At 41.1% G+C, this 13,048-nt stretch overlaps 1 protein-coding gene and 1 long non-coding RNA gene across 2 annotated transcripts in view; one reads left to right on the plus strand and one right to left on the minus strand.

The window, feature by feature from the left end:
* The window catches only part of LOC308332990 (uncharacterized protein), a 205,463-nt gene that overhangs the window by 26,406 nt on the left and 166,009 nt on the right, over positions 1-13,048 (minus strand). The window lies entirely within an intron of this gene.
* The window catches only part of LOC308332997, a 178,711-nt gene continuing 166,055 nt past the window's right edge, over positions 393-13,048 (plus strand). Inside the window, exon 1 of the long non-coding RNA XR_013965774.1 lies at positions 393-567. This is a non-coding gene — a long non-coding RNA (uncharacterized lncRNA). The remainder of the gene's footprint in view (positions 568-13,048) is intronic.

The raw sequence follows: 13,048 nt of genomic DNA on the forward strand, positions 1-13,048 counted from the left end.
TTTGACATTAAATAAAAAGCTCTTGAATCAGCAGGTGACAGTGTGCGGGTCTGCAGAGGTCTTCCCTTCAAACAATGTCATTGGACAGTAAAATAAGCAATACGTTATCTGAAACTAAAACTGACTGCACATATTAAAATGGGTGGGCAACTTTGACGATGGAGAGGAGCCTTTAAAGGAGTGCTTTAAAATGTTCCTGTTCTATTTGATGTTTTCAATGGTGTGTTGTTTCTTTTGCTTTTATTCACTGCTGTAGCACTTTGACATTCTTGCGAATGTAAAGTGCGTTATAAATAAAAACCATTATTATTATTATTATTATAAATGAGTGAATTCAAACCTTTCATCGCTCGGGTCGTCTCCGTCAGAAGCAGAACTCCCACTCATTTTCTCCATAGTGATATATTGTATTATCAGCTACAGTCAAATGTCGTCACAATCCAGTATTTAGTAAAGAGAACTTTTCTTCAACCATTGACAGCTAAAAAGTTTAAAACCTGTCAAGTAGACTTAGGACTAGTATACCTAGTAGTCAGTAGACTTAGGACTGAGTAGACTTAGTACTCAGTAGACTTAGTAGTCAGTAGACTTCGTAGTCAGTAGACTTAGTAAGTAAGCTTGTAAGCTATGCTCCTCTAGAACCCACACTGTCTGTATGCCAATAATGTCAACCAGCGGTGGACAATTAAGTCCTCCGTTACAAGTAAAAGTATTTTTTTGTGTATAGTCCACGTTGGTGTTTTCCTAACATTCCCTGACATTGTTGTGATTTGTTTTGTCTAGTATGAAGCTAAATGAATGGGACATTCTCCTCTGGCTCCATGCAGTGCTGCTCATCTCCTGATGACTCCTGGTAGAAAAGAGAGCAGGAGAACAATATTTAGTGAATCATTTTAATCCATGTTGAATCTACAGCCCTTTCTGGTCACACATCTCTCATAATCATAGCACTCTAAATTTAAAACACATTAACCATTATGTTATGCTTTAGCTATTGAAAAATAGCAGATCTACAAGCTCGTAAGCGCGGCACTCGGTGCCGCGCTTACGAGCTTGCAGGTCTGATATTTTTGAGAGCGACTGACATTTTTAGAATCTGATCTCAGGTCAGAATGGGTTATAAATCAGACCAGTGTGTGTCCAGTGGAAACCTCGTATGAATCTGATCTCAGGTCAGAATGGGTTAAACTATAAAAGTGTGCTCTGTGCCAGGCCAGGTTTTCTACCCTGGGCACACACATTCTGGAAGGCAGGTGTAGACAATTGGAATTTGGAATGGTACAGTAGTGTATCATTTGACTGACATGACTTCACAGAAGTATAACTATTTCTGTGAGTTTTGGACACAAGCTGTAGTTGTATTTCAACATATTTTATTTACCATCCCTGTTCATAATAAATCCATAAAAAAATGCATCAAAACCTGAGGGCTCTATTGCGTGCTAAACCCCTTATCCCTAAACTACTTTGCTTTTTTGAAAAACATTTTTTAATAGTTCAAATAGCCGATCTACAAGCTCACAACGCCTCGATGTACAGTAGATAAATGCACATGCATACATTTGGAGAATTGTCATGTTGGTAGTTGACAGTTAACAGCACACAACTTTGACCACTTGGGTGCGCACTTGAGTCTGTTTTCTTTTTTTGTCTGTCTCAGACTAATCATTGTGTATATTCCTGCACTATACCTGCATCGAGTGATCTTGGTACACAGAAGTTGATCTATTGAAGATTCTGACCTTCAAAGTACATCATTTTTGTTTTGATTGTATTGTTGTATTGTTCTTTCTGCTTTGGCAATGTAAACGTATGTTTTCTCATGCCAATAAAGCCCTTTGAATTGAATTTAATTGAATTGTCTCAGTAATAAACTATGACATTCAGCCTACTGCTCAAGTAGTGTTGTTTTCGTCGGCTAAAACTGAGACGGAAAATGTTCATCGACTACCTTTTTCCACTGACGAAAGTGAAAAACACACAGGAAATATGTGTGAGTGTGTGAGTAATATAGTTTATAGTATGCATAGTTATCAGTAGGCTATTTGCACTGAACTAGGTAGACGTAGTGTTGAAATCAAACACAGAAAATGGCTACTGCTACTGCAGCAGTAAACTAACACGCAGACTTGTTTACACAATTTCCAAACACATAATAACCAACTACAAAGGCATTCTGCAAACATCACATACTAAATTAAATATACTCTTTGAACCGATTAACTAGAACTTCAAAGTACTTACAGACAATATATGTCCAATTAAGGCAAAAGCATTAAAGAATAATTATCAGCGGACCATGCGCACGCAGCTCACTGTTCCCGTCCGTCAGTACTGGGAAATGAGTATCGTTTTACTGGAAATGCTCTACTGAGTTTCGTTTTACTGGAAATGCTCAGCTGAAGTTCCGTTTCACTTTCCACTTCCACCACTGGAGGGCTGTTACAATACACTTTTTAACTACCGGTATTAACTTAATTAATTAAATGACATTCCAAAGGCAGCACAACAAATAAAAACTAGACTAAAATGTAAGAAGGGACTAGTGGACAAGAGATCCAGTATAAGTCATTTTACAATTGGTTGCATGCTGAAAATAGCTGATCTACAAGCTCACAACACGTTGTGAGCTTGTAAATCAGCTATTTTCAGCAATGAAAACACTACTACTACTACTACTATGCATAAATTAAGTTTAAATAAGAAGTAAGGCAAACCAAAATGTGCACACAAATAGATGCAATTAAAAAGCAATTTTCCTTTTTGTGTTATCCTTTTAACAATCATTGTGAAATCACAGCAATCTGTTAATAAAGCATTAAAAAATAAAATAAAAATGAATTCCCTGCTTACTGAAATAACCATTATATGGCAACCTTTTTGGGCCGTGCACTGAAAATAGCCGATCTAGCGCGACACGTTCTGAGCTTGTAGATCTGATATTTTCAGCATGCAACCAAGTGCAAAATTACTTTTACTGGATCTCTTGTCCACTAGTCCCTTCCTAGCATTTTAGTCTATGTGAAGCCTTTACCACTATGCTAAACTCAATGAAGCACGGGCGTTAGCGCGATAATAAAATATTACTTTATTCTCACTCATTCCGCGCCTCCTCTCTCTCTCTCTTTCTCCCTCCCTCTCTCTCTCTCTCTGCCTGTCTGTCTGTCTGCACTGGTCTGCACGCGACACGCGTGAGTTCAACAGCGGCGGCGCGCTCACTGATCAACCCCGAAAAAAACTAAACTGATTTCAGCATCGGCTGTAGGCTACATAAGTTTCCCTGGAGCGCACACTTTTACAACTATGATGATGCATGCTGTGCATTGCTGTCGCTGAATCCACGGAGACAGCAGACACAACATAATATGGGGGACTGCGCCTCGTCCCCGACCCCAAACACGGTAAACTTGTTGTTGAAAAATAGCTTCCAATAGCTTGTTATTTTGCGTGGAGTAGCGCTGTGTGCAGGCCATAGACTGTATGCCGGCCAGGCTACATACATGATCGCCTCGAACAAAATACATCTCCCACGTGAAACCTGGTATATTCTTCGTCGTACGACGTGGTGTTGCATGCTGAAAATAGCAGATTTACAAGCTCACAACGCGTCGCGTCCACCACACGTTGTGAGCTTGTAGATCAGCACATGGAAATATGCAGGCTGAGACGTTTAGAAACTTTAACCTTCACAATAAAAGCTTTCACATGTTCATTCCATATAAAGAAAAGACAGGAGGAAAGTGGGCAAAGATTATGAATTCGGTGGATTAAATATCCTTATTGGCCATTAGGTTGAACATGCCCATGCAGAAGGTAAGGGGTGTGTCTCATTTAATTCTGTTTCATATACAGTAGCCAAATGATAATAACGATATGGAAAAATGCACTATAGGTTTATTCATTATAATATTGTCCTATAGAATGTGTGAGTGAGAAATATAACATGTTATCTGCTTAATTTAAGGCATTTATGCTTCAGCCAAGAAAACCTTTGCTAGCCTTGGTGATGAGGTCATGTGTTAATACAGCGCTGAGGCACTATACAAAAAAAAGGTTGGTGCTACCTAATTTGTGGTGGCGCTACCAACTGAAAAGGTAGGTGGCGCCAGTGCTACCTACCTAAAGTTAGTCTGGAGCCCTGATTGTATACAGTATAAATATTTACAGTGTATATATTTATATCTCTCTCCCCAGCCCGGGGGTCGAACCTCGACCTCCCGGTGTCAGGGCGGACACCTTCACTCCCTGAAGGTGTGTGTGTGTGTGTGTGTGTGTGTGTGTGTGTGTGTGTTTACGTGGCTGTTACGCAGCTGGTGCTCAGAGGGTTTGATTAGGCAACTCACCGCTGAATTCAGCGATTGACCAATCAGAATGAAGCATTCAACCAAGCCATGTGATAAACTGGTATAATGTAGACCTGCAGCAAGTCATGAAAAATGTTTGTTTGAATCTTTACCCGTCATGAATCCTGTCCGTCCATGGTTCTGGGTTCTGGTTCTGTTCTGTAGACTCTGGACTGGATCATAGAATGACTTCTGTGTCCTGGTTGGATAAAGTGGAGATGGGCGGAGAGACAGAGAGAGAGAGCCAGAGAGAGACAGAGAGAGAGAGACAGAGAGAGAGAGAGAGAGACAGAGAGAGACAGAGAGAGAGAGCCAGAGAGAGACAGAGAGAGAGAGAGAGAGAGACAGAGAGAGACAGAGAGAGAGACAAGCAAAGAGAACCGGTTGTCAAACTGGTTGGTTACCTGCTTCACACAAACAACAGATCACGCCACGTCTACACAGAATGACAACAAGCCAAATGACGGCCCTTCCCACACTTAGAACGGTTGTATCTGCAGGTGTGTCTCGTCATTACCAAGCTAGATTTAGCTAGATTTCAATTCAATCCGTCTCTCTGTGTCTTACTTTTTTTGAGCACATAAAACAACAGTTAAAAAAACGATTAAAAAAAATACAAGTATAGTATACAAGACTGCATGGTGTATTTGAATTGCAAATTTTTATTTGCTACTTATTTGAGTGTTTGTGTGTGTGTGTGTGTGTGTGTGTGTGTGTGTGTGTGTGTGTGTGTGTGTGTGTGTGTGCGTGCGAGCGAGTGTGTGAGAGAGAGAGAGAGAGAGAGAGAGTGAGTGAGTGTGAGAGAGAGAGAGACAGAGAGAGAGAGAGAGAGCGAGAGCGAGAGCGAGAGAGAGAGAGAGAGAGAGCGTGTCCAAGCGTGTTTGAACTGTGAACACATGCAGAGTAATAAATACTGTGTTGTTCAAACTGTAGGTCAGTAATTATACCGTCTGTATCAGAGGTCAGTAGTTATTCGGTCTGTATCAGAGGTCAGTAGTTATACTGCCTGTATCAGAGGTCAGTAGTTATTCTGTCTGTATCAGAGGTCAGTAGTTATACTGCCTGTATCAGAGGTCAGTAGTTATACTGCCTGTATCAGAGGTCAGTAGTTATTCTGTCTGTATCAGAGGTCAGTAGTTATACTGTCTGTATCAGAGGTCAGTAGTTATTCTGTCTGTATCAGAGGTCAGTAGTTATTCTGTCTGTATCAGAGGTCAGTAGTTATTCTGCCTGTATCAGAGGTCAGTAGTTATACTGCCTGTATCAGAGGTCAGTAGTTATACTGCCTGTATCAGAGGTCAGTAGTTATTCTGTCTGTATCAGAGGTCAGTAGTTATTCTGTCTGTATCAGAGGTCAGTAGTTATTCTGTCTGTATCAGAGGTCAGTAGTTATTCTGTCTGTATCAGAGGTCAGTAGTTATACTGCCTGTATCAGAGGTCAGTAGTTATTCTGTCTGTATCAGAGGTCAGTAGTTATTCTGTCTGTATCAGAGGTCAGTAGTTATACTGCCTGTATCAGAGGTCAGTAGTTATACTGCCTGTATCAGAGGTCAGTAGTTATACTGTCTGTATCAGAGGTCAGTAGTTATACTGCCTGTATCAGAGGTCAGTAGTTATTCTGTCTGTATCAGAGGTCAGTAGTTATTCTGTCTGTATCAGAGGTCAGTAGTTATACTGCCTGTATCAGAGGTCAGTAGTTATACTGCCTGTATCAGAGGTCAGTAGTTATTCTGTCTGTATCAGAGGTCAGTAGTTATACTGCCTGTATCAGAGGTCAGTAGTTATTCTGTCTGTATCAGAGGTCTCAGTAGGATGTTAAACTCCGGAATGATTACAATCCATCTGATAAAAGTACTGGACATAATCCGTTTTAATGAAAGCTAGCATAACAAAACTCACACAAAAGGTCTAGTGAATTTGTATCGCTGTATAATTGAAAGTGTCTTAACTGGCTGTATCACAGTGTGGTACGGTTTACTACGGTAACACGACCGCTCAGGATTGCAATAGGTTGCAGAGGACCGTTAAAACAGCAGCTAAAATCATCGGCACTACAGAATTACCCAGTCTCCATAACATCTACACCACTCGCTGTATGAAAAAAGCCCACAACATCATGGAAGACACCAGCCACCCCGCAAATACCCTGTTCAAACCACTCCCTTCCAAAAAACACTACCAGAGCATCAAATCTCGTACCACCGCCCGTCTCAGTAACAGTTTTTACCCCCAGGCAGTCAGGCTGCTGAACAGCTGACCTCGAACTGTATTGCACTTCACTTCACTTGCACTTTTCTTTTCCTGTCTTTTTCTTGCACTATAGATGTTGTTTATGTCCTGTGTATAAGACTGAGAGTGCTCTGAGCAAAATAAATGTCATTGTATGTATACTCTGTATCTATACACATGACAAATAAACCTGAACCTGAACCTGAACATATACGCTGAAGAAGTTAATCGACGTCGATACATAATATACTGTTAACTTACCTCGGATTGACTTTATCTTTTTATCCCAGGTGTAAAAGCGGAACACAGCGGTGGTGGGTGGACTTCCTGGTTCCCTGTGTGTGTCAAACAAACAGAAAGAGAACAAAAAGGGTCATGTTAATAGTTTACTGAGGCCCGGGAACCCCTTTTGGTGTTTACTTTTAGCTATTGGAAAATAGCAGATCTACAAGCTCATAGCGCGGCACTCGAGTCGGTGCTTGTAGGTCTGCTGTTTTAGAAAAATAGGCAAATCTTTAAATACCGGTATGTATTCTTTTTTTTTCTTTTTTTTATATCCCACGATTTTGTAACTAATTTTTCACCCCTGTGTCAATCATCTAATGTGATCCTGGGCTCTACACACCCAGAGCAACCCAGAGCAACCTAGTCCCCATATATGGGGGACAAGGGGAGAGCAACCTAGTCCCCATATATGGGGGACAAGGGGAGAGCAACAGACTTGAACTCATGCTTCCTTCATGCCTGAGAGTCCAAGTTGCTCCTTTACACCTGACAGTCACAGGGGGGAGGTTCCCCTCCATCAGGCGCCCCGGCTAGCCAGGGGGAGGCAGTTTATGTATTCTTAACTCAAATCTTTGCTTCCAAATCACGAGCGCATATATTGGGCAACACGACCAGCGCAAAACATGATGTCAGCAAAACTGCTCAAAGTGTTAGTTCAGATTGTTGGACTCAAAGCATTTGTATTGTATTGTTGACCTATTTCTACCAGAGAGCAACTTTGGTTCAACTTTGACCCCTGCTCTGTCAGATGCAACTATAATATGTTGTTGTGCTGCTGGGGGCGTAGACTAGTTCTCTTCTTTAGACCAAATGCACGTTATCTCAGAGGATACTGATGCACTGATACATGGACACAACAAAGAGTTCCATGTGACAGAGGGCTCAAAGGGTGAATTGTTATGTTCATATCAAATAAATAAACGTAAACATAAATTAGATTTTCCCATATATATATATATATATATATATATATATAGACCATAGGGCAGGGGTGGGCAACTGGCGGCCCTGGCGACCTTCACATAATGTGGCCCTCAGGTTAATATCAGAATACTGATACTGTATATTGGTTTCAGCTGTTACTATTCAACAACATGCAAACATGACCCACTTTTATTACTTCAGTCTAAAGTAGTGGTCTTAGTAGCTCATTGCTTCAACCCAAGTATAATTAAATGCATTTGAAATTACATAAAAATGTTAATTTTCAGGATTCCAATTCAAAAATAGCAAAAAATCAAGATTGCAATTTGAATATAGCAAAAATTGTAGATCAGTATTTTTGCTACGACAGTAATATCTGGCCCTAGGGAGTGAGTGTGGAAATATAGTGGCCCTCTCCATCGTCAAAGTTGCCCAGCCCTGCCAGGGGTGGGCAACATTGACGATGGAGAGGGCCACTATATATTTCCACACTCACTCCAGAGGACCACGTTGCATAATTGTTGACGTAGCAAAAATAGCCGATCTACAAGCTTGTAGATCTGCTATTTTTGCTATATTTGAATTGAAATACTGGAAACAAAAATTGGCATTTTCTTTTTATTGGAATCCTGAAAAATTCAAATGAATTTAGTTATGTTAACTTTATGAACTAAACATGTTGGGAGCATGAGCTGCATTAGCTGCATGAACATGTTTGGAATTGTAAACAGCTGAAATCAATAACACATATCAGTAGCCCAAATTTTTTGATTCTCGTAGAGGTTTTTTTCGATTCTGACGAATCTCTCTACGAGAGTCAAAACGTAAACTCCGCCCCTAATGTCGAAGAAGCAACCTGGATGCCTTTAAATCACTCTTACCTTGTACAAATGCAAAATCTAAGCTGCTTTTAATGTTGCCCCACTTGTTTGTGAGCTCTGCGGAAGCATATTAAACTCTGTCAATGCTTATTTTTCAATAAAAAACGTTTTATAGTCAACTCTGTTTCTGAGTATTTCTTTCACCCGCAGCCATCTTGCTTTTCTCTCCATTGTAAATACGGTAAACGGCGCAACAGAATTGTAAATGCGGTAAACGGCGCAACAGAATATTGCCCGCGACCCTAGCGGCCAGGGTTCTCTTGCGCATTTACAATGGAGAGAAAAGCAAGATGGCTAAAATACCTTTTTTATTGAAAAATAAGCATTGACAGAGTTTAATATGCTTCCGCAGAGCTCACAAACAAGTGGGGCAACATTAAAAGCAGCTTAGATTTTGCATTTGTACAAGGTAAGAGTGATTTAAAGGCATCCAGGTTGCTTCTTCGACATTAGGGGCGGAGTTTACGTTTTGACTCTCGTAGAGAGATTCGTCAGAATCGAAAAAAACCTCTACGAGAATCAAAAAATTTGGGCTAACATATCAGTATTCTGATATTAACCTGAGGGCCGCATTAAGTGAAGCTGGGGGCCGCCAGTTGCCCCATGTATACCGGCATAGACCTATATAAGGGAAAACCTCATAGTATTCACATAAATGACGACATAACAATTCACCCTTTGTCAAGTCAAGTCCCGCCCATGGGAGTTAAATGCTGCAATTTATAAAAGTAGGAGTTCATTACATTGAGCACCTATACTTACATCACTGATGTAGGAAATAGGAATACAAAAATGTTACGGTCACCTTAGGTGAATCTGGCTCGGCCTCTGAACTGATAGGTCAACAATATACAAATGACACTAGCTTTGTGGAAGTGATTAACCGTGACCGGCCCCCACCCCAACACCGTAAACCATTTTGGTGTTTTAAGCATTATTTATGTTATACTTTTTAGCTATTGAAAAATAGCAGCTCTACAAGCTCATATAGCGCTATATGTGAACAACTATAATGGGCTTATATATACAGTTTACACAAAATGGTAGCCCCTCTCGGAACCCTCCGTAAACCTTTGGACTTTAAGCTTTAAAAATGTCAGAAAATGTACTACCATTGGGTTCTGCTTGTGGGGCTAACAAAATGGCTGCTCTTGAAGAAGGCCTTGTTATGAGTTCTGAGTGACGCACGTACATTATAAGTTGTGTAAATAAAATGTGATAAATATAAACCCTTGCTCTGTTAAGTTTGTAAGCCTATATGGAACATGTATTTTAAGGATATATAGGCTATGGCTTATAGTTTAGTATACATTTCATACATGTAAGTATAGGCTATTGTTAATCACGTTATACAGTGAACAGTCAATACTAACACAGTCCTTAAGTTATAAGCGCCGGTCCGGTCCAGCGCGCCCTGATCACAGCTATAAACTATAAGGTTTAAAAGTAGCTTGTATATATTTTAGCTACCTGTAGCTTAATTGTTGAGCAGAGCAGAGAGGACTCAGAGGAGGACAAAAAGATCGGTGAATGTTCTCTCTGTTTGTGTTTGGGGCGAGTCAGGGAACTAGGGAGGGAGGAGGAGACACGTAATGTAATCTGAGACTTCCTCATTCCTTGATTCCTCCCAAACTAGAAGAGCAGATCTACAAGCTCACAGCGCGTCGCGCCGCGCCGCGCTGTGAGCTTGTAGATCTCAGTAAAGGCTGGCTGGCTGGTTGGCTGGCTGACTGACTGGCTGGTTGGCTGGCTGGCTGGCTGGCTGGTTGGCTGGCTGACTGCCTGGCTGACTGACTGGCTGGCTGGCTGCGACGGACGGTTAAAAACGACCTGCAGCACACCTAAATGCTCAGTATGTGACTGACTAGTACGGACGCGTTCGGAAATACCACACCGGAGCACACTCGCCTATTAGTTTGAGAGAGAGAGGGGAGGGGGGAGAGAGAGGGGGGGGGGTGAGGGGGAGGGGGAGAGAGAGAGAGAGGGGGGGTAGAGAGAGAAAGAGAGAGGGAGAGAGGGGAGGGGGGAGACCCGGGAGAGAGAGAGAGAGGGGGGGAGGGGTAGAGAGAGAAAGAGAGAGAGGGGGGAGAGAGAGAGAGAGAGAGAGAGGGGGAGGGGTAGAGAGAGAAAGAGAGAGAGGGGGGAGAGAGAGAGAGAGAGAGAGGGAGAGAGAGGGGGAGGGGTAGAGAGAGAAAGAGAGAGAGGGGGAGAGAGAGAGAGAGAGAGAGGGGGAGGGGTAGAGAGAGAAAGAGAGAGAGGGGGGAGAGAGAGAGAGACCCACTGACCCAGTGACCCACTGTTTGAAAACATGACTAATGACAAAAAACTCCCATATCTGTTGGGTGAAGAACAACAATATGGCTGCGTCCGAAATCATTCCCTATGCCCCATATAGTGCACTACTTTGAGGTTCCGCCATTTTGTTATAGTGTCCGAATATGTAGTGAGCATTTTTGCACCCTAACGTAGTGGACTGAAGTATCCCACAATGCACCGGGAATTGTAGGGAGCATCCGATGGTCACTACAAAAACACAGCGAAGCAAATCTGCCCCATAATGCATTGCGCAAGCTCGCTCTTGAGCGCACATGCATGCGTTTGCGCACGTGCGCTGCTTCTGCATGCATGCGCTCATTGCGCTCCAACTCAGAAGATGCAGAAGTTGTACCAGCGAAAGAAATCAACACAAATGTACTTTTTAAACTTTCGTTTTCCCCTCTTTTCTTCCCTGGCGGATCTCGAAGCTACAGATCTCGAGACAAATGATCTGTGCATTTATTTGAAATTGTTTTATTTTATTTATAATAAATCTACTCATTTGCAATAGTATTACTAATCTGATTCATTGTATCACCCAGGCCCAGCGCATGACGTTAGGAGAGGAATCAGTTGCTTGCTGTAGAATATATTTGTGAGATTCTTTATCACAAACGTAGGATACATGCATGTGAGACACATATTAATTGTGTCCGAACATATGTTTTATTAATATTCATTAATTCCTGCCATGAAAATATAAAAAAAAATATGCTATCTAACATTATTTCATTGAATTGCGATAAATGCATTAAAACTTCATTGTGTAGGCAGTCATTTATTGGACTGCTGTTTCTGTTAACACCAAACGTCCGTATTGTGAGCAGAGCTTGTAGATCGGCTACTTTTGGTAATTCTTTACCAAAAGTACCCAAGTAAAAGTATACAAGCTCACAACACGGACGTCGAGCGTTGCTTATAGATCGGCTATTTTTGCCGTATCCCCCCCGCCCCGGGATTAGCGGGGGTTCATGTGGTTAAGATTCAATCATGCTGCTGATATTTTCATATTATTGTCAAGGTTGTGCACTGTTTTCATATTGCTGGATAATGGATATAGCCTAATATTAATGTATTGATAATAATCATAGTACCATTAAAATAACCTTTTTATCATAGATATATAGGCCTAAATGCCTGCAAACATATTTTCATTAACTTGTTTTTTCTTTATTCATTCATGAATTTAAAAATAACTTTACAAGCTGTCCTTGCAGGGAGGTGACAGCCTGCAGTCACTTATTTGATACAGTCTGTTCCTAGCGGAAATTCAGCAGCAGCGTTTTGATTGGTTTCTTGTTGTCAGTTGATTCTTCATATCCAAATGAGTGAAACGGCCGGGATGATTTGTTTATTTTTCAAACAGTTCTTTATGAGGCGATCTGAAAAAACCTAATGGGGATTTCATGCAAATAAAAAGTACATGAACCCGCGGAACTACAGCGCCCTCTATCGATATTGACGTCAGAGTCGGTGCTCCCCATACAGGGAGTATTGTCCGAAATCATCACTATGGGAGTAGGGAGTAGGGAACAACCCTAGCAATTCGGACGCAGCCTATGACTACATGTCACAACATGAGGGACAAATAAAAAACAACACTAAATGTGACCATTATCTTCACACACACACACACACACACACACACACACACACACACACACACTACACACACACACACACACACACACACACACACACACACACCACGGACACTTTAATACTGTACATTTTGATCATTTGCATGTTGTATTGTGTAAGCCAATGTTCTATTTGTATATTGATATTGTTTTGTGTTATATTTTGTATAGTTATTGTAGTTATACATTCATATCAATAAAGCTAATTGAATTGAAATTGAATTGAGAGGGAGAGAGAGAGCCCTTATTGGCCCCCACATAAACCCCTACTTGATACCAAACAATCAAGTTATAATCTTTTCAAAACAACAGGTTCTCTTTTTAACCATTCTTGATTTTAAACATTAAACGATTAGGGTTTTAACAATAGTGTTTTTAAACAAATACCTACATTAAATTATTGTAAACACTAATGTATTAAGGTCAACAC

Source organism: Protomyctophum bolini, assembly GCF_963924005.1.
Source record: "Protomyctophum bolini genome assembly, chromosome: 18".
In the NCBI taxonomy this organism is placed as follows: Eukaryota; Metazoa; Chordata; class Actinopteri; order Myctophiformes; family Myctophidae; genus Protomyctophum; species Protomyctophum bolini.